The 25471-nt window shown below is 36.8% G+C and overlaps 1 protein-coding gene and 1 long non-coding RNA gene across 2 annotated transcripts in view; both read left to right on the top strand.

Moving 5' to 3' along the window:
* ALK (ALK receptor tyrosine kinase) overlaps positions 1-25471 on the top strand; it is a 641419-nt gene that overhangs the window by 202864 nt on the left and 413084 nt on the right. The gene's annotated exons all lie outside the window — the stretch shown is intronic.
* Positions 16698-17931, top strand: LOC148116882 (uncharacterized). Its single transcript, XR_015733910.1, has 2 exons — positions 16698-16745; positions 17603-17931. It is a non-coding gene; the product is annotated as an uncharacterized LOC148116882 (long non-coding RNA).

Genomic DNA, 25471 nt, shown 5'->3' with positions numbered 1-25471 from the left:
ATGCTATTAAGCCAAATGCCATACTGTATTATTTGATCATCGAGTGATTCTGGGCCAGTCATTCTCTTTCAGCCCAATTTTCTTCATAGATTTCATGGAACAGGAGAAAGGGAGAATATACTATGCTCAATTTATTACATTCCTTGAAAAAGTTATGTATAAAAATATAAATAAATATGCAACTTCAAAGTGAAAATGAAAAGGCTGAATATCTGGCATTCCAGGAAATGGGGAAATAATGTTTTTAAGTAGATTTGATCCTTATACATACACACACCAATTACTAACTCTACTTATGCCTTGTTATCTCTGGATATTGGTTGCGTATTTACTTCTCCCTTAAATTATTCATCCACCTGTAATGTCACAAATGCACTGGTAGTTTGTTTCTGCAAGCCCCCATATGTAATCCTGGATTAAGAAAAAAAAAAAAGAGTCCATGGTCTCAGACAATCTCTTCCGTCATTAGAGCTTCTTCCCATAAAGAACCACTGTGTGCTAAAATGAGTTGGTTCTACTCTAAATTATTTCCCGAAAGAAATATTTGTTTGCTTATTTTGTTTGGCCTCCTGATGGTTTAGCAGATATTTAATGTACTAGTTTTTCTAACGCCGTCCTGAATCTTGTATTCCCAACTGGTTATCCTGCTTAGCTGTCTTTATTATAGATATTATTTATATCTCCAAGCATTTTATATAGAATTGTTTGAAGATTGGAAATGTCCTGTCTTAACCTAGATAAATGCACACAAATTCCAGAAACTCTTATTATGGTTTCTGTGATTATGAAGCAAATGGTAAAATGTACCTTTTAACCATTTTAAATATATTGAGAAAAATTATAGATGATTTCATTTGGTTCCAAAACTGAATTTCAAAAAGAAAAAAAAAATCTTCCTAGGAGCAATTGAGATTATAAATTTAATTTTCACTTAGCTTCTCTTTTTCTGAGCATTAAATTCAGTCCAATTTTACATTGGTCAGAATTTTTTTAAAAAAAGTAAAGAAAAAGACAAACGTACCAAAGTACTGAAATTAAGACTTAAACAAGATAGTTTCTATTCATTTGAGAACCATCTGGCTGTCTGCTAGCTGTGGACATGCTAAGAGCCAGTTACGTCTAGTGCTTAAGGCACCGTGCTTGAATGCAGGAGACTGAGTTGGTGGGAAAATTTATTAGAGATAGTCCTCATTAAATGACTGTTTCATTTAATGACTATTCACAGTTAAAAGAGTAACAAAAAAGTAATTTTATGAGCAATCTTCAGATTTACTACCTTTACAAATCTATAAAACAAAGGAAAACTGAAGTAAGATCACAAGCACAGTCATGGGTTTTACTTTGCAACCACTTTGCTTAATGACCAAGTTAGCCCTAACTGTGATCACTAAACAAAGACTATGCATCCATGTAACATCTGTAGAGGACATAGGGAAGGGCCTTGAAGGACAGGAAGAATACCCGCTACCAAATAAACAGTCAGTTAAAGGTGGGCCAAGAAAATCACTTGTTAAAACTTCTCATTCAAGCCCCTTCCTGGTTCATGGTGTTAAAATGAGGAGGGGGAAAACATGTTTCCAAATGTTATCTTATAGGTCTGAATTTAAAAAGAACTTAGGCAGCCCCATTTGCCTAAATATTGGTTCCTGCAATTTTCCATCAAGATCTTTACTTTTAATAGGTACATGCTAGCAGGAAGGCAGGCGGGCGGGCGGGCAGTGGGGTAGGCAGGCGGGCATTTTAGTGTGTTTCTTTAAAATTTTGGAAACAAGATAAAATTTGGAAAAGTGTATTTCATTTTAACGATTGTATTGGGAAATATGAATAATTAAGTAATTAAAATATAAATCAAACTAATTTGTCTAACATCCCACCTCTGTCATGTATGCAGATCAATGTTATCATTTTCACTAATTGAAGTAGTTTCTCAAGCTTTTTCTCCATACAGTGGCTATCCTTTCATTTGAGGGATATGTGTGCCCTATTAACCTTTGGATTGTAAGGATTAGTCGTCTATATCTGAAAATAAAATAAAATATAAAGAATAGCATGGTTTGCTGTTCAAATGTTTCCTTTTTGTTTCTTTTTTAGCTACTGAGATATAAAGGTCACAATGAAATGTACTCAGCAGAGAGAATATTAGCATTCAGAGACAATGACTTATTGGACTGCAAATGCTTACTGACTTTAATTTATGATCCTTTTGACAGAGAGTGATGAGGGAAACCCTACAGGATAATAAAGTGATAATCCTGAACAAAATATTATATATTCACCCAACCAGAGAGAATAAATCAAGCTACGTGCTCACACACACACACACACACACACACAGAAAAAAGTAATGAAAAGTATCAAGCTCTCTAACATGAATATAGTGAGAAATAGCCAACTAGATAAAAATATACCTTTCCACTATAATGGAAAGAAACCCTACCAAGGTTTCTCTCTATTGTCACATTTTGGATAATTGTCATACATTTTGATGTAAAAATAGTCTCAAGACTATTTTTTCCTTTCTATGTGGCAAGAGACGTGTGTCATCTAAATAAGTAATAGGTAGCATTGCTACCTACCTACTTAGGTGTATTTACAAACAATATTCATTGTTCAGACTGGAAAGGCCTTTTAGTAATTTTTTTTTCACGGTTCCAAGGGCCATTAAAAGTTAAAATGACAAGGAGGTTCATAAAAATTCAGAACAAATATCATACAGTATACTTACTTCATCAGTATTTTTTTTTTCCTTCTGTTCAATTGTATCCAATTCTTGGAGACTGCCTGGACAAGTTCCCACAGTTTTCTTGGCAAGGATTTTCAGAAGTGATTTGCCTTTGTCTCCTTCCTAGGTCTGAGAAAGATTGACTAGGTTATCCAGCTGGCTTTATGCCCAAGGTGGAACCAGTGGTCTTGGCAATTTCTAGCCTGATGCCTCAACCATTACATCAAACTCACTTTCTCAGTTATTTAAATTTAATTTGTTGATTTACTTGTTTTCCTTTCTTTCTCTAGTAGAACAGTTTTTAAAATTGCTATAAAGGTTGAAGATTTCCCCCCCCCAGTACAATTAGTGTGTGTGTGATTTGATTTTTTATCTCACACAAAAAGTTCAGAAATGCAAAAATGCTTTTCATCCCCTCTGCATTTTATACTTATTCCACAGAAAAGAACAAATCAATTGAATGAAATACATAGAATTAGCATGGCTTTCTGTTCCTTGTCAAAGTTTTCAGAAAGAGAAGAGTTAAATAGATAGTCTGTCAGTTGTTGTAGACATAAGGGACTGGATTCCGCCCCATAATGTCTACCATTCAAAATGAACAATTCTTCTAGCTGTATATCATCATGGATGTATATACTAACTTTTATCAGCAGCACAGCAAAAAAGAAAAAAGAAAGGGAAAAAAAGCTACCCAGAGAGAAATATGGAGATGCAGATTATCTGAAAGAAAGATGAAAGGATATTTGATGTCTCAATAGGGATACAGCAGAAGTGTTAACATCAGAAGAGTGCATTTGACTTTTTAAAGGAAAGTACTGATGTAATCACAGAGTAGCATAGATAAATATTTGTTGTTGAGAGTTTTTAGGGGCATTAACTTAAATCAGTTAGAACACTTGAAACATTATTAGCGTAGTATTTGTTCTCAATCATTATCCTCCAAAAAAAACCCATTTCTTTATCATAAATTAATGTATTGTAGTGCACAGTGCAGTACGCAAGTATATATTTCATAGGCATCCATGAAGATGACAAGGGGAACAAATTATGAAACGTGTTGCAAACACAAAAGGTGTTAGCCTTCAAAGTAGACCAGGTCAAGAAAACAGACAACCTCCTCCCGAGACTACAGAAACTATATTTTATAACCCTAGGTCCTTGAATATAATAGAAATTTGAAAGCCAGATAGAGTTTTTTCTTTCTCTCCCTCTCTTTGCTCTTATGCCAAAGAGAATCAAGGCAGGATAACTCTGCCCTGCTTTCTCATTCCTTCCTCCCTTCCTCAACTAAATTCTTTTAAGTCCATCTCTGTACTTTGATATCAAAAGCTGATATTGTGATGCACGTTTTTTCATTTTTTTCATAATGTTATTGTCTGATAAATGTATTCCTCATGTTGACTAGCTTTCCTTTTGTTATGTTTTGTTGCTTAATTAATTAAGGTAGCATACTCCTGAACTGAACATTTTTTTGTGTGAAATGCATAGTGAAAATAAATGTAGGCTGCTTTAAGAATATAACATAAAAGCATTTGAGGAGGAGGAGAAAATCATGCAATCAATGGGACAAATAGTTAGAAGCAAAATAATGTTTTATCCCATTTCATCTCATCAGCGTCACAAATTGCAGCCTTTTTATTTTCTGTTGTAAAAAAGACAGTAATTGCCATAATATTCAGATCACAGTTTTTGTGTAGATAAGTTTTATCCAATCTCAACTGTATTTCAAATTGGTAGTCTTCTAAACTTGTCTTGAAGAATTCAGTGGAAACTACTGGAATCTTTTAGGAATGTTAAAAGTTTTGTGAATAAGTGCACATTTGAGATTAAAGCCTAGAGTTGATCCAAGTTGATTAAGGGCAGGAGGAGAAGTTTCATGTCTAATAATTATATGTCCCCTAGTTTAATAAACTACATTTCCATAGAAATTCTTTTCATAAAAACTGAAATACAGTATAAGCGTTGCAGAGTTCCTACTAATACCAGGTTTTAAAAGTTCAGATTCTGTGTCTATTGGTAGAGCAGAGGGATTCTTCTCAGGACAAGTTCAGTGAAATTTTGACAACATTGAAAATACATTGGGAAATGAAAATTTTTGGCTGGACTTGATCCTGAAATCATACTGTCAGGGCTGCCTCTGATCACCCTAGGAAAGAAAAACCCTTGACTCCACAGATTCAGAGAAAAGGTACTTTTACTAGGAAATAACTGATTGCAGCAAAAGTCAGACAAAATCTGAAGCAAACACGTGCAAAAAGGCAAATTGAAAATAACCCAAAGCCCATCCCTCTCCGCTATAGTCAGGCAACCAGAATCCAATCATCGGCCAGGAAATTGTTTTGGGAACGTCTCTGGTCCAAGCGCTCTGTGTCACCTCCGTGCATTCCATTCTCAGGATGGTTGGCCTTGAAGATGTTAAACAACCCAAGCTGGCCTCTCTGAGTCCAAGCCTCCCCATAGCTTCTCAGCAATTCTAGTCTCACATCTCCTGCACGCTTCCCCTCCCAAATATACATTGCTTTCCTCCATCCATTTCCATGGCAGCTGGCAACAAGCATGAAGGAAAACAATGATGGCCAGGTTGACACATGAATTGCACTACTCTGCAATTACATTTGTACTAAAGTCTCCTCTTGAATAATATATGATGAATCCATAGATCTCATACTAAAAGCTTGATGCTGTGGCTTCTTATGCTTACCTCCATTTGTTGATAGAAACATTATTCCTGTAGTTGACATAGATGATCCTGTATTGTGGGAATAATCTACTGCTTAATGATCACCACATGACTTCCCAGATTTCACTTCCCCGCCGCCTTGAAAGAAGCGGTGGTGAGGCCTCTCCTCAAGAAGCCGTCCCTGGATCCGGCAATATTGGCCAACTATCGTCCTGTCTCCAACCTTCGCTTCCTGGCGAAGGTTGTTGAGAGTGTGGTCGCGCGACAGTTTCCACAATTCTTGGAGGAAACATCCTATCTAGATCCGTTCCAGTCGGGTTTCATGCCTGGACACAGCATGGAAACAGCATTGGTCGCGTTCGTTGATGATCTCTGGAGGGCTCGGGACAGGGGTTGTTCCTCTGTTCTGGTCCTGTTAGACCTCTCAGCGGCTTTTGATACCATCGACCATGGTATCATGCTGCACCGGTTGGAAGAGTTGGGGATGGGGGGCACCGTATTACGGTGGTTCTCCTCCTTTCTCTCCGACCGGTCGCAGTTCGTGTTGGCAGGGGGGCAGAGGTTGACCTCAAGGCCTCTTATATGTGGAGTGTCTCAGGGGTCGGTCCTCTCGCCCCTCCTGTTCAACATTTATGTGAAGCCGCTGGGCGAGATCATCCGTGGCTTTGGGGTGAGATACCACCAGTACGCTGATGACACCCAGCTGTACATCTCCACCCCAGGCCACCCCAACGATGCCCTTGAAGTGATGTCCCAGTGCCTGGAGGCTGTGCGGATCTGGATGGGGAAGAACAGGCTCAGGTTCAACCCTTCCAAGACTGAGTGGCTGTGGCTCCCGGCATCCCGATATAGTCAGTTGACTCCATCACTGACTATTGGGGGCGAGTCGTTGGCCCCCACAGAGAGGGCTCGCAATCTGGGAGTCCTCCTGGATAGGCAGCTGTCCTTGGAGGAACATCTGACGGCTGTAACCAGGGGGACCTTTTGTCAGGTTCGCCTGATCCGCCAGTTGCGGCCCTTTCTTGATCGGGATTCCCTGTGCACAGTCACTCATGCCCTCGTCACCTCTCGCCTTGACTACTGCAACGCTCTCTACATGGGGCTCCCCTTGAGGAGCACCCGGAGGCTCCAACTGGTCCAGAATGCAGCAGCGCGGGTAGTGATGGGAGCAGCCTGGCGCTCCCATGTAACACCGTTCCTGCGCGAGCTGCACTGGCTCCCAGTGGTCTTCCGGGTGCGCTTCAAGATGTTGGTTATCACCTTTAAAGTGCTCCATGGCATAGGGCCTAGCTATCTTCGAGACCGCCTGCTGCCACCGACGATCTCCCATCGACCCGTGCGCTCCCACAGAGAGGGCCTCCTCGGGGTGCCATCAGCCAAACAGTGCAGGCTGGTGACCCCCAGGGGGAGGGCCTTCTCTGTGGGGGCACCTACCCTCTGGAATCAATTGCCTCCAGAGATAAGGAGAATCCAAGACCTCGGTGCCTTCCGCCGTGCCCTTAAAACCTTCCTTTTCCAGCAAGCCGGGCTGGCCTAATTTTTTAAGTGTTTTTAAGTGTTTTGTTTATTGTTTTTAATTAATGGGGCCAAATTTATATATGTATATTTTAACTGTATTTTAATATTTGTATTTGATGTTTTTACTTGACTGTTCACCGCCCTGAGTCCTCAGGGAGAAGGGCGGTATACAAATTCAAAAATAAAATAATAAAATAAAATAAAATAAATTTCATCAAGGTTGGGGAATTGTCAGTCCTTCAATATAGAGCAGAGTTAGGAACCAATGCCATGTACTTCTTTTACTGTAATAGCTATAGCTATAGTATAATTTACAAGTCTGAATATGCTTGTCCCTCCTTCCCTTTATCTTCATGTGCACTAGGGAAAAACCTTTCCGAAATGCTTTCTTGGATTACTTTCTTTGACCAGGCTTAAATCCCTTTTATCTGACCATTGCCTTGGCAGTATCTCTTCCATATAATACACATCAGAATTGAAATTATATAACCATAAATATCAACCTAGCAATTTGAGCAGAATTTGCATAGACCTACACATACATGCATACAAACACAATCATGGTTCTTATCTTTATCACAGTGCATTATCCTGTATACATTTCAGATTTCATTGAAAACTTTCACATCAACTCATAATATCAAAGTTGGAATAATGGGTATTACAATAATTTCCTACATTCCATCATATATTTTATTTATGAAAATTGATAAAATTTACAGTGATAAATTTCTTGCAAGGCTGAAATTTCCAAAACAGAATTTATATTCTTTTCAGTTTACTATACTTTGACCCTATTAGACAACTTTCTGCAATATCTCTTCCCTCTATAGACTCCTATGCCATTACTGGACCTGCAACCCACCCCCAAGCAGGGATTTTAATGATGACTGCATTCATTGGCTACTTACCAAACAATTCCATCTCATTTCAATATTCTTCATATACATAATAATACTTTGTTTTAAACCATTAATTGTGTCCGACTCTTGGAGACTATATAGGCAAGTGCTCTCCATGCTACTCTGTCAAGCACAGATTCTTTCAACTGTTGTATGTTCAACTTTGTATCAGATTTGATGTTATCAAGCCAGCATGTTCTTTGCTTGCCCTTCTTCTTTGTCCACTAACCATTGCCTTCTCCAATGAATTTGCACACACAACATGGGCACAATAAATCATATGTAGTCTTATGATTTTAGCTTCTGGTTATTTGGATTTATATGATTTAACACCTTTCTGTTAGTTATTCTGGTTGTCCATGGTACACACAGTAATTTATGCCAGCACCACAGTTCAAAGGCATACATTCGATCAGACATTCTTAGTGTCCAAATACATAAGTAATACTGAACCATTTTGTACCATCTGCAGCCACCCAAAAAGCAATAGAAAATGATCAAATCTTCAAAATGCTTTAAAAAGCTACAAAGTACTTGCAGAAGTCACCTGATATGATTCTTCCTATCAACTCTGCCTCTGTGGGGATATTGAGGTACAATCCTCCTTCAAATCTTTGAACTATACTTCTTAATTATATGAGGTCAAGAATGTAATGTTTACCCCAAAAACGTTTAACCAAAACTGTCCTTCCTTTTGAAACAAAAAAAAAAAAAAAACCCACTGAAAGCTAATTCTTTTCCATTAATCCCAAGAAGAAAAGGAATTTTTCTAGCCATAGTCTATGGAACACAAAACAAGGGTTTCTTAATATTCTGATACCTGCATGAAAGTTAGCAAGGAAGTATGCTATTTTTAAAGCCACTATAAAAGATATATGGCTGCTAAGTAATTGTTTACAGCCTGTACAGAAAGATAAATAGGAAATGCATTTTGAAACCATTGTATGGTTATAAAACTCTTACAGTTAAAATATCCTCAGGGGAACTGGGAAGCTTCAAGGGCTGACATCATCAAGCAAGCAGCTTTCTAATTTAAGAAAATAGGAGGCAAAACCATCCCAACATTCAATTTTGGGCTTTAATTTTTTTAAGAGCAGAAAATGATCACATTAGCTTTAATGTAGTTAAAGTGACCCACAAGAGGGTCTGCAGCTAATGACAACAAACTGTTTTAGCATAATCAAGGCATATGCATGGGTCTCTTTGGAAAACTTTATATTATATTTTGCTTTAATTCATGAATTGCATGTGGTGTTCTGCATCATTTTCATGGGATCTTAAGGGCTATAATTATCATGGCAATTATGCTTTAGAAATAGCACTGGCTGGTCTTGTTTAATAAAGCAGGAACTAATTGGAGTTATATTTAGGCAGAGGGCCAAATTCCATTTTTATTCATTTGACATTGTTAAATCAGTCTACTCTGGTGAGTTATTCATTTCATTCACTGGGATTAGATTGTGATGATTGCTCTAAATAACAGAATGTTTCACTGATTAAAAAAAGACATTATGAACTTAAGATCAGAGTAAAGATCAAAGTGAACCAAGTAATTAGAAACTAAGGCTGGTACTTTAAGAAGTAGAGTACATGATCAACAATGACATTGTACAATGTCACACAAAAAGCTCTAATGATTTGTAGAACCATAACAATCTCTGAGATTGTTGAGACTTCTGATCTCTGAGACTTCTTTTCCAGTTAGATATGGATCTGAAAATTCAAGAAAAAATGTTGGTGGATGGAGACTCAGCTGTAAGGAAACACAATTTTTAACTTCACATGGTATCATTGCTAATTAGTTTTAACTTTCAATTTCTTACCTTTATAGAACGTGAGCTAAAATGAGATAGGTGTACCTCTGGTCTTAAATAGGCAAATCATTTTGATATTTTGAAAAAAATGGAACTTTATTATATTTATTTTTCCCCAACCTATTATGTTTAAACCCAAATTTTGTGCACAGAAATTTATACAATGAAAGGGAAAAGCAAATATGTTTTGTTCAGCAATATAGTACTAATATACTAAATAAATAAATAGTTGTATGCCACTGAATTAGGCTTGATTCTGGTGAGTTCATGAATAAATGTTCCCCATTTCAAAATGTTGCTGAGCTTCAAGTATAAATCAGTAACTTATTTGATGTCCCCATCTTACCTTATACTTCTTCTTAATGTTTACCAAGGATAATCATAAACTAGAAATAATGTTTCTAGTTGATCATCTACTCAGATCACATCAAAAATGTAAATTTCTGCTTGATGATCATTGCTTTGAGAGAGAAGTCAGACTTTTTTGCTCCAAGATTGATTACCAAGAGTAAATTCTTTCTCTTAATAACCCATTCTGGTTCCATCTATTTTCTTTCCCCTGGTCTTTTCCCAGCTGTACAACTTTGTGTTAATGATTCTGTCACAGGAATATCAATCATAATTTTGTCTAATTTTGTCATTGCCTTCCTTGCTAGAATAAAACTACTTCTCCAGTATACTCTTCATGTTTTATTTCTTCACAGTGAACTTTTAATGCACTAAAGAATTCTGGCTGACTTTATTTGAGTATTCTTGTTATTTAACATACAATCATATTTTTCACTTTCCATTTTTATTTTCACCATTAACTATTCTAAATCCTTCTATTAGCACTTCTCAAACTGTTAGTATTTTGGCCTCCTATTTTTATTCCAACCGTCATCCATCACAGTTCTGTCCTTCTTACATTTGTTGTATAAATTGAATAAATATGGGGATCATATTAATTCTTGTTTCATTCTCTTTCTTACTCAGTGACACTCTGTTTCTCCACATTTGGTTCTTATAGTAACATTTTTAAGGCTTCCTCAAAAATGAAATTAGTTCTTTAGTAATCATGCACTTTCATATATGATCTATGTTAGTATTTGTCAACCTTGGCAGCTTTTAGATGCATGGGTTCCAATATCTAGAATTTTCAACTACCACAAATTCATCTGAAAGCTGCCAAATGCTGTTCTACACAATTAAGGCTTGATGTAAGCAAAGTAATACCTCCTTCTTAGATTATTATGGTTAGTCACATGTTGGGGCAGGGTTTGACATTTTTGTCCAAGGACCTCAGAGGCGGGTATTGTTTAATAATATTAAAGGTGTCACAGCAGGATGTAAGCTATTCCAAGTAAAGCTGCCATTTATAACTGACTGATGGTGATTTTTCTCAATGCTGATTTTAAGAGTTTTAAGAATGCCCCTAAGGCACCTATTAGTATTTATACTATGTTTGCTTTCTTTTGCCACAGTCATTCTACTTCTAATTGCAGGTTTCGGTATTTGGTGATATTTCTCCAGTTCTTTCTCTTCCATTCTGCTCTCTCCAGATACTGCAATGTCCCATATTCAGACTTTTTTTTGTCTTTCTTATCAACAATTGTCAAGTATTACATGGCAGATGCTTCTCTATTTGAACTTTAAAGTCCCAGAGCACCTTATCATCTTCATTATCTATTACTTTGTTGATTTAGTGATCTTACAGGTGAATGTTATCTCTTGCAGATATTCTAATGCACCAATTGTTGCTACTTTGTCATGCATATTTTTTTTGTAATCAGTCTATGTGAACTATGTGAGCAGCTAACTGGGTGGTTTACTGTTTATTCAGTTTCTTTGCAGAAGAAGTGTCTATTGTTTTCTTCTCAATTCTGGCTTTGTGTGCATTTGTTCTTAAGACTTGGTGTTGTGGAACCAGAATTAGCCCCTCTGTCTTTTTCTTACAATTTCTTACCCTTTCCAGACTTCCAGTGAAGTCTGGAGGGATTCCAGTAGGTGAGGGTTTTTTTTGGGGGGGGTGTTTTTTTTGGGGGGGTGTCTCTTTTCTGTTCTTCATTTGGTCTACTTTGTAAGCTAATTTAGTCTTTTTGATATTAAGTGAGGCTTTTTGGTGTAGTAGCTTCAGTGTCTTCTTTGCTGCTCTTCAGATATTCTTCTAATGCCATTTTGTTTATTCAACTATCTGGTATACTTGCAACATTCCTACTCACCTACGGTCTTTGGTAAGTGGAGACTCAGTCAGTCTAATGTAGAAGCCCTGAATAGGAAGACAAGAAAAATAATGACTCATGCCCTTAATTTATGCAGTGGCATTGACAGACTCTATTTACTAAGGAGCATAGATGGCTGTAGAATATTGCAAGATGCCCTGAATCTATGTTACCTGAGTTCATTTGCCTTTTCTGAAACCTGACAATGTATTTATTTAATACATAAGTTTATATGCCATATAATTAACTCAATTTATAAGAAGCAAAACCACAGGTAAAAATATGTTGCCCTCCAACTGTCTATAAAAGCCATGATGAGAAAATGTACAAACAGTACCAGCATAAAAACTAATGAAAAACAAAAAAACACTAAGGCATTTATTTCATATCTTTTGCTTACCTCCTGCTTTCATTGATTTGACATAGAATTCTTACTCTTTTCCTTCACTTTGCATAACTCTCTCAACCTGCAGAGTATAGCACAATGAGTAAGTATCAGTGTACATATATGTTTATGTATGAACGGCTCTATTTATTAGAAACTCTTTAAGAAAATGTTGCTTATATGCAGAATCAATGAAGTGGTTTAATAGTTTATTGTTCTACATCTCACTTCTTTAGTATAGGTAAATACTGGTATATCTTTTTTAAATTCTAAGACACACAGCCATATATGATAGGTTGAAATATCATTTTAGCTAATTGTTCTCTTGCAGCCTTTAAACAGTGAGTATTTTATCAATGCTTGATGCTTTTCTATTTGAAAGCTGGGTCTATTATATCTTTTGCATCACTTTCTATTGAAATTGGTTCCTGCATGCATTCTCTCTGGCTCACGGCAGATAAAAAACAAATGTTTCCATAATTGTTTAGTATTAACCAAAAATTTAAGAAATGTGCATTGTGATGTCATGACACATCTTTTTTATTTCTGTTCCAATGGTGTTTACATGACACACATTTTGCAACTCACGTCTGCCCTAGGACAGCAGTGAAAGTTTTTATCATCTACAATTTAATTTGTAACGAGCTTCAATATATGCTGAATATATTGAATGTGGAATATATGTTTATCTGTGTAAAGATCAATGCATCAGAGCTGTATAAGGGTAGGGGTGGTTTTTATTAAATCTCTCCCATGGCTTCTCTTCAGATATCTTACCTAAGATAAGTTATTTTTTCTGTGATTTTCTATATTCTTCTAAAATTAAAAGTAATCATGTAAATATTCTGCTCTATGAAGAGAGTACATTAGTGATGTCTCATAAATTGAGAGGAAGAGAAGATTATTGTATAAGTTTAGTTTCTCCTGTAAACACAACTTCCTGAATATTAATAAGATCAAGTGTAAGGTGGTTGTTTTTGGGAACAAATGGCTGGGCATAACTGAAGTTTGAATAGGGAAGAAACAGACTAGTTTAAGCAGTGGGTATGTGGGTGTGTGGGGTTTCTAACTCCAGTTCTCAAGATATATAATGCCAAAATCTTTTCCTCAGTAGATCCATTTTCACAGTGTGAAATTCAGATCTATGAGATTTAGCACAAGGGACTAATACTCACTCATGTGGGAATGCTAGCTTCCATCAGGCAGGACTTCTATACGTAGCTTCATGTGTTTAATGTCTGAAGAAGTATAGATTTCAAGTAATACACATGTATAGATAAATGATACTATCTTCATTGACCCTCGTAGTTTCTGTGAGAAGAGATACAGCCATAGCTTTGTTGTTGATGTGAGCTGATGATTCTGGCTTTTAGAGTTTTTGGACTGGGCAGACATGCTGTACCATGTCATTCTTCCAAAAGCATTTTGCCTCAAATTTTATATGCTATGGCATAGGCAATTTTGAATTTTCCATATACAGCCAACATGTTTTGGGTAACAAAGAATAATCTTGTCTGCCTTTGGTTCCAATGTAAACAAAATCACAGTAATTCACAAATTAGTGATCTGTATAATAAACTTAAAATGTCCCACCCAGGCTTGCTTTTAACATTTGTTTCAGGTTTATTTTCTAGTTGTAAAAAATTTAATAGTTTCAGTATTTGTTTATTTTGCTTTTAATGTATTCCTTTGGACTCTATAATCAGGAACGATTTTAGCAAATGAAATATGTTGCCAGATGCTTCCATTTCGAAAGTGAAGCTTCCTTAAAAATTAATTATTTGTCTTTCTGTCTTTTATAATTAAGTAAGCTTCATAAAACAAGGCCAGAATTTCTCTTTAAAAACTGATTAGTAAATGCTCATGATAAATTTATAAATTTGTACTGTCCATAACTAAATGTGAAGATTGCCAGGACAGTGGGGTTGTGTTTAAATGAAAATGAATTAAATCATTAAATCATGCAATTAAATTTGCAATGATAGATTGAAATCTCGGTAATTCTAATTCCAAATTGTGTTCCTTAAAATATCTCCTTGTGGATGTTTTCCTGCAACTGGTTCTGTACTTTCCATGGACAAGGAGATCATTAGATCTTTGTGTGATGGCCCAAGAAATTAGCTTTCAAAAGTGCTCCATCAAAGTTGCTCTGTAAGCAGGAAGTAGGGCTCTTTTAGATTTTTCTTAAGCTCTCTACAACAAGAAAACCAGTGTATAAAAGTCATAAACTATAGTCCAGACATTTCACATTCTACTAAAGAGAGATTTTAATGTTGGAAAAGTGTTGTATGAGTTGTTTTTGTTTACCTGCCATCAGTATAGAATATTGTTAGGGAATTTGAAATGTTGTTATGGAAAACAGGAGAAAACAGGAGAAACTGGGAAGAGGTAAGCAAACATTTTCAATGTTGCCACATGGTAAAAGTGACTTGCTGAGAGCTTTGAAGACAGAAAAGCAATTTTATGCATGAAGCATATATTCATATTCCAAAAGAATATGATATAAAACATAAAGTGAAGAGACTCACAGATTTTTAGATGACAGGATGCAAAGGCATTGCTAGTAACATCCACTAATATCACTTTTGGAGTTCAGGCAGAGTGGGTGCACTTCAGGTCCTCTCAATTAAATGTTGACATCTTGTAGGATCAAAGAAGTGTACCTTCTCTGTTGCCATCCCTTCCTTCTGGAATAACATCCCCCAAATATACATACACCTACCCCTGTCCATGTAGGAAAAGAGCAGGCAGAGCTGGAGGGCAGAGTAAAGCATGTCATCAATTTAGACTTCTTGCATTGCCATAAGAGACCCAAGTCTAGCCCGCCTTGAATTCTATTGATCTTTAGTGCTAATTTAGTGCTGACCATTAGTTGACCAGATAGGTACGAACAATAAATCTTTCTGAGCTACAACTCAACTTATGGTCCTGATCCTTTGCACTTGATACTACAAGCCTTATTGAAAGCCTTTAAGACCCACTTTGCTCGTAGGTTTGGGATAGAAAATTTATGTGCTTCAGTAGTATTTTTTTTGAATGATGTTGCTGTCCAGGCAGTTGTGTTTCTTATGTTGTATTTTTAATTATATACAATATTTGATATTTTGTAAGCCACTCACTTCTTGAGATCAGGCATCCTTAATAAATCTAATAAATATCATCCAATTATTATTTTATTTGGTGCATACATTTGCCTTCAATTGAGAAGTAAGCTAGGTGTCTTGTTTCCATTGTCTTTAATGACTAGTATACAGTAGATGGACACCAGAGATTATTGCAGAAATCTGTAACTGTGGTCCAATCTTCCACCCTTGTCAGAAATGCATGCAAAATTCCTTGCTAATTTGCTGAAGCAAGAGAAGGTTATATTTTTGAAGAAAAAAAATGCTATCAAGGTCTGACTTTATTAGAGTGTCCATACATTCACCTCCAGCAACCAGTGGAAAGCAATTTGATATTATCTGTTCACAACCCTGCTTATTTCTGAAGTGTTCTTCACAAGCAGAACATTTTTGCCCAAGGTTCTTGTCTAAATTAGGCAAAAACCAATTCCAGTTTCTTTTTTTCCTCTCTCCATTTTGTTTGCAATAGAACTTCAACATTCATCCTAAGCACCTGCCTATTAAACAAAATCCATTTTCTCCCATTCTTTCTCTTCCTCCCATCCCAGAAAACAAACTGCAGTGTATCTTCCCTCCCTTGTCCCCCCATTCCACACTTAACTTTATGCTTTATAACAAGCATTTGGTAATCCATTATGTATATGATTATGCCAAGCTGCACAACTGGTTTCCAATCATAAAGCATCCCTTTGGAAGCAAAGGATAGCAGGAAGCACAGTGTTTAGGCTACCTGGAGTGGGCACGCACATTCAGAATCAGGCCCCATGTGGCACCCCTCCTAGTTTGAATGAATGGGACAAAACTGAATAGATAGCACCTCTACTTTTCCCTCCAAAAATCTGGAAAGTCTAATTATTAGTTATATTTGTATACTCATATCTGTGCATAATCTTTGACATTTTTCCTCATACCTTCTGAAAAATAGCCTCACCTTACTTTTCAGTAACCATTTCATGGGCTCAATATTTGTTTTTACAGTTGTTTGAATTTACAGGTTGCCCTCACTTAATAATCACCCTGTTAAGCAACCATTCAAAGTTAAGACAGTGCTGAAAAAGTGACTTTATGATTAGTCCTTGTGATCACATGATCGAGATCCAGACACTTTGCAATCAGTGGGCATTTACAACTGCTATAACATCCTACAGTCACACAATTACCATTTGCATCTTTCACAGATGGTTTCCAATACTTTATTTCCAAGCTGGCAGTAAAATTCCAAGTTGTGGTCATAAGATGTCAGCCCTTCCAGGTAAACCAGATAGGAAACATGACCAGATGAGCTAATTCTACTTTATTGTAAGGCTTCATTAACAGAATCTTGCTCCTTCCCCTCTTGTTTGATTGCTTTCTAGGCAGCATCTCTTGTCCCAGGCCAAGCAGACACAAGTGCATGAAGAGGTAGTTGCACACTTTACTAAATGAAGTTTGTAAGTAAGCAAATAAGCAAGTGCAAATCCACACATATGCAGTAAGGAGACAAGTTCCCCCTTAAAGTTTAGCAGGTTTGCCTTACAAGAGTTCCAGTTCAAAACAGTGAGCAAAAGAGCAGTCGGGCGAAGTCTGAGGGTCAAAGCTTGGTAGAAGATTTGTCAACTGGGCTGGTTTCAAAGTCAGGGTCATGAAATTCATACATCAAGAGTCAGGGCACTCAGAGTGGGGATTAACAGGTGGTTGTTATCAGAGGAGGGGCTTGAGTTTGCTGTTCAGTTTTCAAAGAAGCAGCCCTGGTATTGCTAATTTAGAAGGGTGAGATTCCTTCCTCGTGAGCAGTCTTGCAGCATGCCTTTGCTCTACTCTCTTCTCAACATGACAAGCCATTGTGTTGGAAGGGGATGGCGGTTCAGCACTTTCATATTTGGAAAGTGGCGTCAGCTGTGCCTGATGGTGCTGGACAGCTCCCTCTTCTGTGCCAGCTCAGACAGCAGTCCATCTGGTAATTCTGGAGCTGGCTTCTCATTGTCAGTCTCTGAATCTCAGTCCATCATGACACTCTTTCCCTTGTCCCTCAGGGTCACTCCACACATGATGTCTTGCTTAATAACTGTGTCATTTAGTCACAAAGTTGCTGGTCCCAGTTGCAGTTGGGAAGTGTCAAGGTTCCAACTGATGAAGCCAGCACTCCGACACGATCAGATCTCTATAAGAACTGTTTCATTGAATTCATCATTTCGGCATGCATGAAAGCAAAACCAACTCTAACTATTTCCCACAGTTTTCATATAAATAATAGATATTCTCCTCCCTCCTTGTCACAGGTCACATTGCCCAATTAGGTGTTCTGGCATCTTCTGGGTAACTCCTTCAAGACTTTGGTCAGCCCCTGTTGAGATGACCTTGGTTCCCACAGGATGATGAGCTGTTATTGTCTGGCCGGACATTCCAAACCTCTCCCTCCCCCCCCCCAAATACTGTGTGGCAAGCTGAGAAAAAAAAGTTGCGGCCGCATGGATTCATTTCTAAGTTGACAGGAAGATTACCTATACTAGAAAACAGAACTGTTTTAGAAAAAAAAAAGATAGTCCAATTTATATGTATATGAATCAATAGATTACATACACAATTAAAGAGACTATAATAGGCTTCAGAATGTGTTGGGAGTGATGACCATCTTTTAGCCTGAATGTTTTCTACTGGACAATGGCATTGAAGAAACACATTAGCATTATACACTGGATTAAATTCTATTGATTATCAGTCTACTTCTGAATGTAGCTGAATTCACTCCCTGAAGAGCAAAGACTGCAGTCACCTGAGTATATTTTTGTCCTCTCTGCAATGGAAGTAGACTAGCACTCAATTGTGGAGTTGGGTAGCAGAATAACAACAGCAGTGAACTTATTATACATGCTAATGGTATGTCCTCTAAATAATCATGCTTATTGTCCATCCTAAGGTGATCTAAGAAAGAAAGAACTAGAACCTTCTAGTTATTCAGTTAATTAAAAAAAACAAAACAAAAAACAAAAAAAAACAAAAACAAATGCACATTATAATGAGAATGACTTGATGAGAGGGATGACTGGCAAAAATTAATTAACTTGTTGGGTAATTGATAGTAAGCCATTTTTATCAACCTAATCCCACATTTTCTTGTGACTGAGCTGAATTATTGAGCTCTGTAACTAAAATAACCTTATTAGTCACAGTATATACTGTTGTAAACATAGCAGACAACAAATCACTGCTGTTCTCTTCCCTGGCTGAAACGACCTTAATACTTTCTTTCCTTCCTCTCACAATTATGCTCCCTCTGTCCTTGCAACAGCTTTGATTTCTAATAACTTAAATGTCTACCTACAATCATACAGAAATAAGTAGAAACTATAGCTTGTTAATAAGATAGAACAAAACAAAACAAAAGCCCTGATTGCCCTTTCTATGAATTCTTCAAAGTTCAGAAAAGACCAACAGGAATGAACTCCTCTGTCATCTTCAAATTGGTTGCATATTTCCCCCGATATCTGCTTTTTCAAAACTTAAAAAGCTGTAACTAGACTGGAGAAAAGAGTAGCTGATTTGCTAAAACAATAGTAAGGAGAGCTTTTATCATCTTGGAAAATATTTATTCCTGTGGTCACCACGAGTAGATATTGACTTACCAGCACATAATCAGTCAAAAGAGGGCTTGCTAAAGCTTTAAGCTATGTCTTTAAACATCTGAGTGTATTTATACTTTCTATTGTTACAAAATCAATCAGAATGTAGAAATGTAAATTATGAATACACATTTTATTTTTTCTAGTACATCAGTCACAAAACAACACTGAAAAGACAACACAGATTCTAGGCATGCTGTGATCTTCAAAATATGGAACTATGACAATTTACTTTTTTTAAAAAAATCAAGTCAATAGTAAATAAAAGTATTAAAACTATGCTCAGCAGAGTTCCTCTTCTGTTCATGCATAAGCAATTTAGAAAATACTTTAATGTTAGCCTTTTTTGTTTTTTCCAAACTCTTGGCAAGTTTATGAAAATTTCACATGCAATATATAAGAAGAAAGAGAAGCAAATAACAAAGCAAAGGATGAAGATAACAATCATATCCCAAGAAATACACTTATTCCCTTCTATGTTTTTAATCTCACAAATCCAAAATCTCAATTCCATCAAAATTCTGTTAGATTGTAATGACTGAAACATAGATCCTACTGATCTCTGGTCTAAAGCAAAGCTCACTTCCTTTTCAGCTAAAGAATTTTGAAATAAATCCCCCTTCTATTTAAGGAGTCTGCAAACCACTCTTTGTAAATACTCCAAACTGAAATCAATATCTCACATTGACTAATTATGATGATAATATTTAATTTGGAAGTCTTTGCTATTATTTAGTGATTGGCATTTGATAACATTTGATCCTGGCAACTTTCATCCTTTTGTATGCTTTGGATAAATAATCTGCAATGCTTTTTTCAGATAAACCCTTGGCTAATCTTTGGTTAAAAAGATATACAGGTAGTCCTCAATTTACAATAGTACACTTAGTGACCCTTCAAAGTTACAACGGCACTGAAAAAAAGTGACTTATGGCTGTTTTTCACACTTATGGCTGTTGCAGCATCCTGTTCTGACCTAGATTTCCTGAGACAGTAAACAGCACACAATTAGTCCCAAAAACCCTCTTTTTATTTTAACGGCTGTGAATCATGTTCATTCACAGCCCATAATGAATCACAAATAGTTTGTAAAGAGTCCGACAGACGTCTGCCACAGTCCTTCAGGATAAGGCTGATAAGCACACACCTTTATCTCCCTTGACACTCTGCCAAAGACCTAATTGGCAATTAGCTTTGCAAGGCCACACGGAGCACAGAGTCAAAATGGAGCTTCAGAATTTAAACCGACCAGAACAAAGTTGCTTCTTGCAAAGGCTTATGTGCCTTTGCTCCTCCTTTATGTCTTATGGGAGGTGCCAATCATCTCCAAGCCTTACTCCCAAGTCATCCCTTTTGTTTTAACTGTTCTTGCCTTCTTGCAGCTCTGCGCATGCATGCACTGGGAATAGGCTCCCCTTGTTTCTCTGCCTCGCTGATTTCCAACTCTGGAGGCTCTGGAGGCAGCACATAACTCCAAGATGGGCCTGGACCACTCTCTGCCTCTGATGCAGAGCCCTCATCCAAGCTTTCCCCAGACTCTAGGACTGGCCGACGTTCCTCCCCAACCTCACTGTGCGACTCTGCTGCCAGCTCTGCAGGCTGCCGGCGGACCACAACACATCCCCATGGTCACATGATTTACATTTAGATGACAACCAATTCATATTTACGAGAGTTGCACATTTACATCCTGGGGTCATGTGATCACCTTTTGTGACTTTCTGACAAGAAAAGTCAATGGGGAAACCTGATTCACTTAACAACAGTGTTACTAATTTAAAAACAGCAGTGATTCATTTAACAAATGTGGCAAAAAGAGTCGTAAAATGGGACAAACTCACTTAACAAATGTTTCAGTTAGCAACATAAATTTTGGGCTCAATTGTGGTCGTAACTCGATGACTACCTATATTCTACATTACTTTTATGATTTTTATTGTGCACTTTCTCAGAAAGATCATATGCTGAGCCCAGAATCCACTCTGAGGATGCTTCACAGTTCATGTAGTCTCAATCACAACTTTGCTGTGATTCTAATTGTGCATTTAATACGTTATAATGTTTCATAGTTGACTAGAAATAATACTTCATAGTCATTTTTAAAAAAAAATATAATAGTATTTATAAGCAGACAACATGACATTGGACAAAACAAAATTGTTTCTGGAAATATGTAAAAGATCAGCACAATTCCAAGTTTCAAATCAATATAGTTGCACATTAAAATATTTTGTTTTTCAAATAACATTTTAAACATTTATTCTTTTTTCTTTAATTATATGACCCCTGTGTATCTAAAATGTAACATGACTAATGCTTACAATAGTGATCTAATTGTAATTCACTCTTATTCATCTTTTTATACAATAATTCTGTATGAATGCCAGATAGCAGTTTTATAAGCTATAATGTGGTATTAAACTAATTTAAAATGGATTTTGAACATTATTTCTGTGATAAAATTGAATTGATGAATTGTTTATAAAGAAGAATGCAAATCCTACAGATTTCAGAAATAGTCTCCTGGAATGTGGAGAAAATGAATATCTTTTCCCCCACTTACCCCAATATTCCCCTTTGGTAATGGTGAATTCCTTGATATGCTTTTATTGATGTGATAGATTTGCTTCATTTTAAGTAGTATTGCCTGAATGTTCGTGGTGATTTTTTCATTACCATAGATATAAACTAGTATGCTGGGTTTGTTTGTTTTTAAGGTTTGGTACTTCTTTATTTTGACTGTCAACTACCTCCTTGCAATGAGTGAAAATATTCCATAGATTGGTTAGAGTTAGGGTTAGGGTTGGGGTTAACCCTACCCCTAACCCTTCAAGAGAACATGTCTGTAATATGAAGCATTTTGACTGATGCCTTTCCATCTATTGCCTGACCCACCTATCAAGTTTATTCCCTGCTTAGTTGCTCTTCTATTACATCTGATATTCCTCAATAATATTATTTACCCGTTGCTTCTTGTTCTGATAGGTAGGGCCATTAATATTCTCCCTGCCCATGCCCCAAGAGTTTTATAAATATTTTAACCTATAATTACACTCACTTTTATGGTTTATTGCAATAAGATTTAAGTGCTACTGACTGCCTCTAGGAGCCATAATTTCTGTCCATTTTTATCACCCCATCCTTTCTATTTTTATATTAAAATGCAGCGAACTGTGCCAAAATACAATTTGATTATTTGACTTGCATTCCAGTCTTAATCATATATATGTGCTGATTTCAGGGGAATTGTTCCAGGAACGGTTGGTATCTTACTGTGTTGAGGTTAATAGGCTGACTAGACTGACAGAAAGACCTGATTAGTTTAAAGGTAGATAAAGCCCAAATCTCCATTGCAAATTTCATAGGCAAATTGTTTTATTGTAAAATACTAGTTTTGAGGTTCTCCAGATGGAAAGTGTTGTAAGTGCAAAGTATTATCATGCTGTGTGCAAGTGATATTGGATTACTGTCTTTCATGCCAATAAAAGGGTAGCAAGCAGAAGTTTGTATTGATGCCATCAAGTACATTTCTAATAACATTAAATCTTTATCTCTATGAAACCAAATGAGATTTCTCCAAACATAGCTACCTATCTATATGCAATGAGGACTGTGCAAAGACCAGGCTATTTTTAAAATAGTGAGCAATCACCACAAGGAGCCTAACAGACTGTGCATTCTCCATAATTACACCCAATTTTCCAATTGAATTAGTTCTTGATTTAATTCCTTTGCTTGCATCTGGAAAGTCTCAGCATCATGCAGCTGTTGCACTTTGAGAGCTAATTGTTGCTGAACAGATTATGAATAACCCAGTTACAATGCACTTCAGAAACTTGTTGAAACCTGGCCCAGTTCTGGGGTCTTAACTTTCACGTCTTGTTTCTGTTTTGCTAGCTGCTGAGTAGGGTGGATGCACTTGGTACCTTTCTTGATCATCCAGAGTCATGGTAAATATGTTGATGTGACTAGAATTAAAACTGAGAGAAAGGTAGGCATACTGAAGTACAAACGCTAATACAGCAATGTCAGTTAAATCCGATGTTATGAAGATTGTTGACAGGCAAGGTTAGTTGCACTGTAATTATAAATACTTGTAGCAGAGAAAAGAAGAAATGTTCTGTCAGTATCACGTAGTCCTCTGTCATTACTAGGTGATAGGTAAAAGCTCATGTACCTGATCTGGATTGTCATATGAACTTTTAGCAGGTGTTTTTGTATAGGATTTATTAGTGCTAGGCAGAGAAATTCTCCTATACTTTTTCTTAACAATTCTCATTTGATTTCATTAAAGAAAGTTTGCTTTAAAAGGTATTTCAGTTGAGAAGAGAATGTGCTAGTGTTCATTAGTACAGTGAAGTTACTGCATGTAACAAATGATTAAAAGATACATCCGAATGTCCTGTCTAAGGAGCAGTGGCTGTAGCTTCCCTGCCTTCTCATTTTTCAATTAAATCCCAGGAGAAGGCATCATAATTCCTACTGTTGCACTTTTTTATCACAGCAGTCTTACTATGAACACTATTGGGGATACTGTACTCTGGAGAAATGTGTATAAAATATCCACCTAAATTTCTTCACAAATTTGCTAGACAATTTTGAAAGGATGTATGTGCCCAGTTCTATTGTTAATTGCATTCATATTAGTCACATTCATAATAGTCACATTAGCTCAATATATTAGTAACGCTTTATAAATATAAAAATATTTATAATTTAGAAATATTAGTACTTTATAAAGTACCACTTTATAAATCCTTAGTAAGACCAGACCTGGAATACTGCATCCAGTTTTGGTCACACCACATTACAAAAAAGATGTTGAGATTTTGGAAAAAATGCAAAGAAGAGCAACTAAGATGATTAAAGGACTTGAGATAAATACATATGAAGAATGGTTGCAGGAATTGGGATGGCCAGTCTAAAAAAAAAAAGGACTGAGGGGGGGGAATATAATAGCAGTATTCCAGTATTTGAGGGGCTGCCACAAAGAAGAGGGGGTCAACTTATTTTCCAAAGCACCAAAAGGCAAGACAAGAAACACTGGATGGAAACTAATCAAGGAGAGAAGCAACTTGGAATTAAGGAGAAACTCCTAATAGCGAAGACAATTAACCAGTGGAGCAGCTTGCCTTCAGAAGTTGTAGGTGCTTCATCACTAGAGGTTTTTAAGAAGACACTGGACAGCCACCTATCTGAAATAGTATAGGGTCTCCTGCTTGAGCAGGGGGTTGGATTAGAAGATCTCCAATGTCCCTTCCACTCTATTCTGATTCCGATGCTGAATATACCTAAGAAGGATTTTGTATCCAGATGAAACCACAATTGTCAGTTCCAAGATTGCTGTCACATGTCTCTCATTCAAATGTTTATACAAAGCTATTATGCATCGATCAGGGGTGAAATGCTCCTGGTTCGGACTGGCTCGGGCGAGTAGGTAGCGATGGCGGCAGGCAGTTCAGAGAACTGGTAGCAAAAATCCCTGCCCAGCTGAGCCACGCGATCATCAGAGGCTTTTTTTCTTTTAAATGGCTCTGACGATCCAAGCTCTGACGATCCCAGCTGAGTTGCCTGATCAGCAGAGGGTGTTTTTAAAACCCTCTGACGATCAGGCAACTCAGCTGGGATCGTCAGAGCCTTTTGAAAGCATTTTTTTACATGGTTTTACATGTAAAAAAATGGTTTTAAAAGTAAAAAAAAATAGGCCATGCCCACCCAGTCACATTGCCCCCCTCACCAAGCCATGCCCACAGAACCGGTAGTAACAAATTTTAGATTTCACCACTGGCATCGATTATTGGAAGCTAACAATACCTTGGGCACAATATCACATACTTATGAAGTCTTATTTTACTGATTGGGAGACTAATTGTTCTAACCTCTAAATAGGAATTCATTATCTAAAAACGTTGATTCCAGTTCACAGTGCAGTCTCACAAGCATTAAGGATGATTATTCTAGGTATAACAATTCAAAGCTATAAAAGCAACAAGGAATAACCCCCCCAAAAAGTGCACTCTGAATGTTATAGTATTTCAGGCAAAGATTAAGGTGTTTAACATCTCTAGAGCTGTGATTTGAATAGGGCAGAAGAGCAATAAAAAAGATAGGTATACCTGGCATAATGAAAATAAACCTCAGGATGCTCTGTAGTTTCTTAATTGTTCTAAAAAAAACCCAGGCTGTTTTACACAAAAGAGGATGCCTGAATAACATTAAGGTACTTCTGGTGCCGCTATAAACTTTTTAAGTAGTAAGAAGAGCGATAATGCTTCAAAACTGAGCTGTTTTTCTCACTAGGCATAGATTGGTCAATTCAGTGGTTTTCTTTGTGGGTCCACTTGCAGGGTTATAAATCTCATCAGGTCATTACTGTGAAATGCTGAAAAATACACTTCAATCTAATCACTGGAGGAGATGCATGCCTCATTTTTAAATCAGTCAATAGCTTAAGCAATAGAACAGTAATGACAATTCTTGTTACTGGCAGTTCTTCTGCCTTTTTCCTAGCTAACTTCCTTACCTTCA

This window comes from Pantherophis guttatus, chromosome 1, assembly GCF_059756535.1.
Source record: "Pantherophis guttatus breed Tessera chromosome 1, ASM5975653v1, whole genome shotgun sequence".
In the NCBI taxonomy this organism is placed as follows: domain Eukaryota; kingdom Metazoa; phylum Chordata; class Lepidosauria; order Squamata; family Colubridae; genus Pantherophis; species Pantherophis guttatus.
The sequence above is the reverse complement of the archived record's forward strand: the minus strand, read 5'-3'. Positions and strand labels throughout refer to the sequence as shown.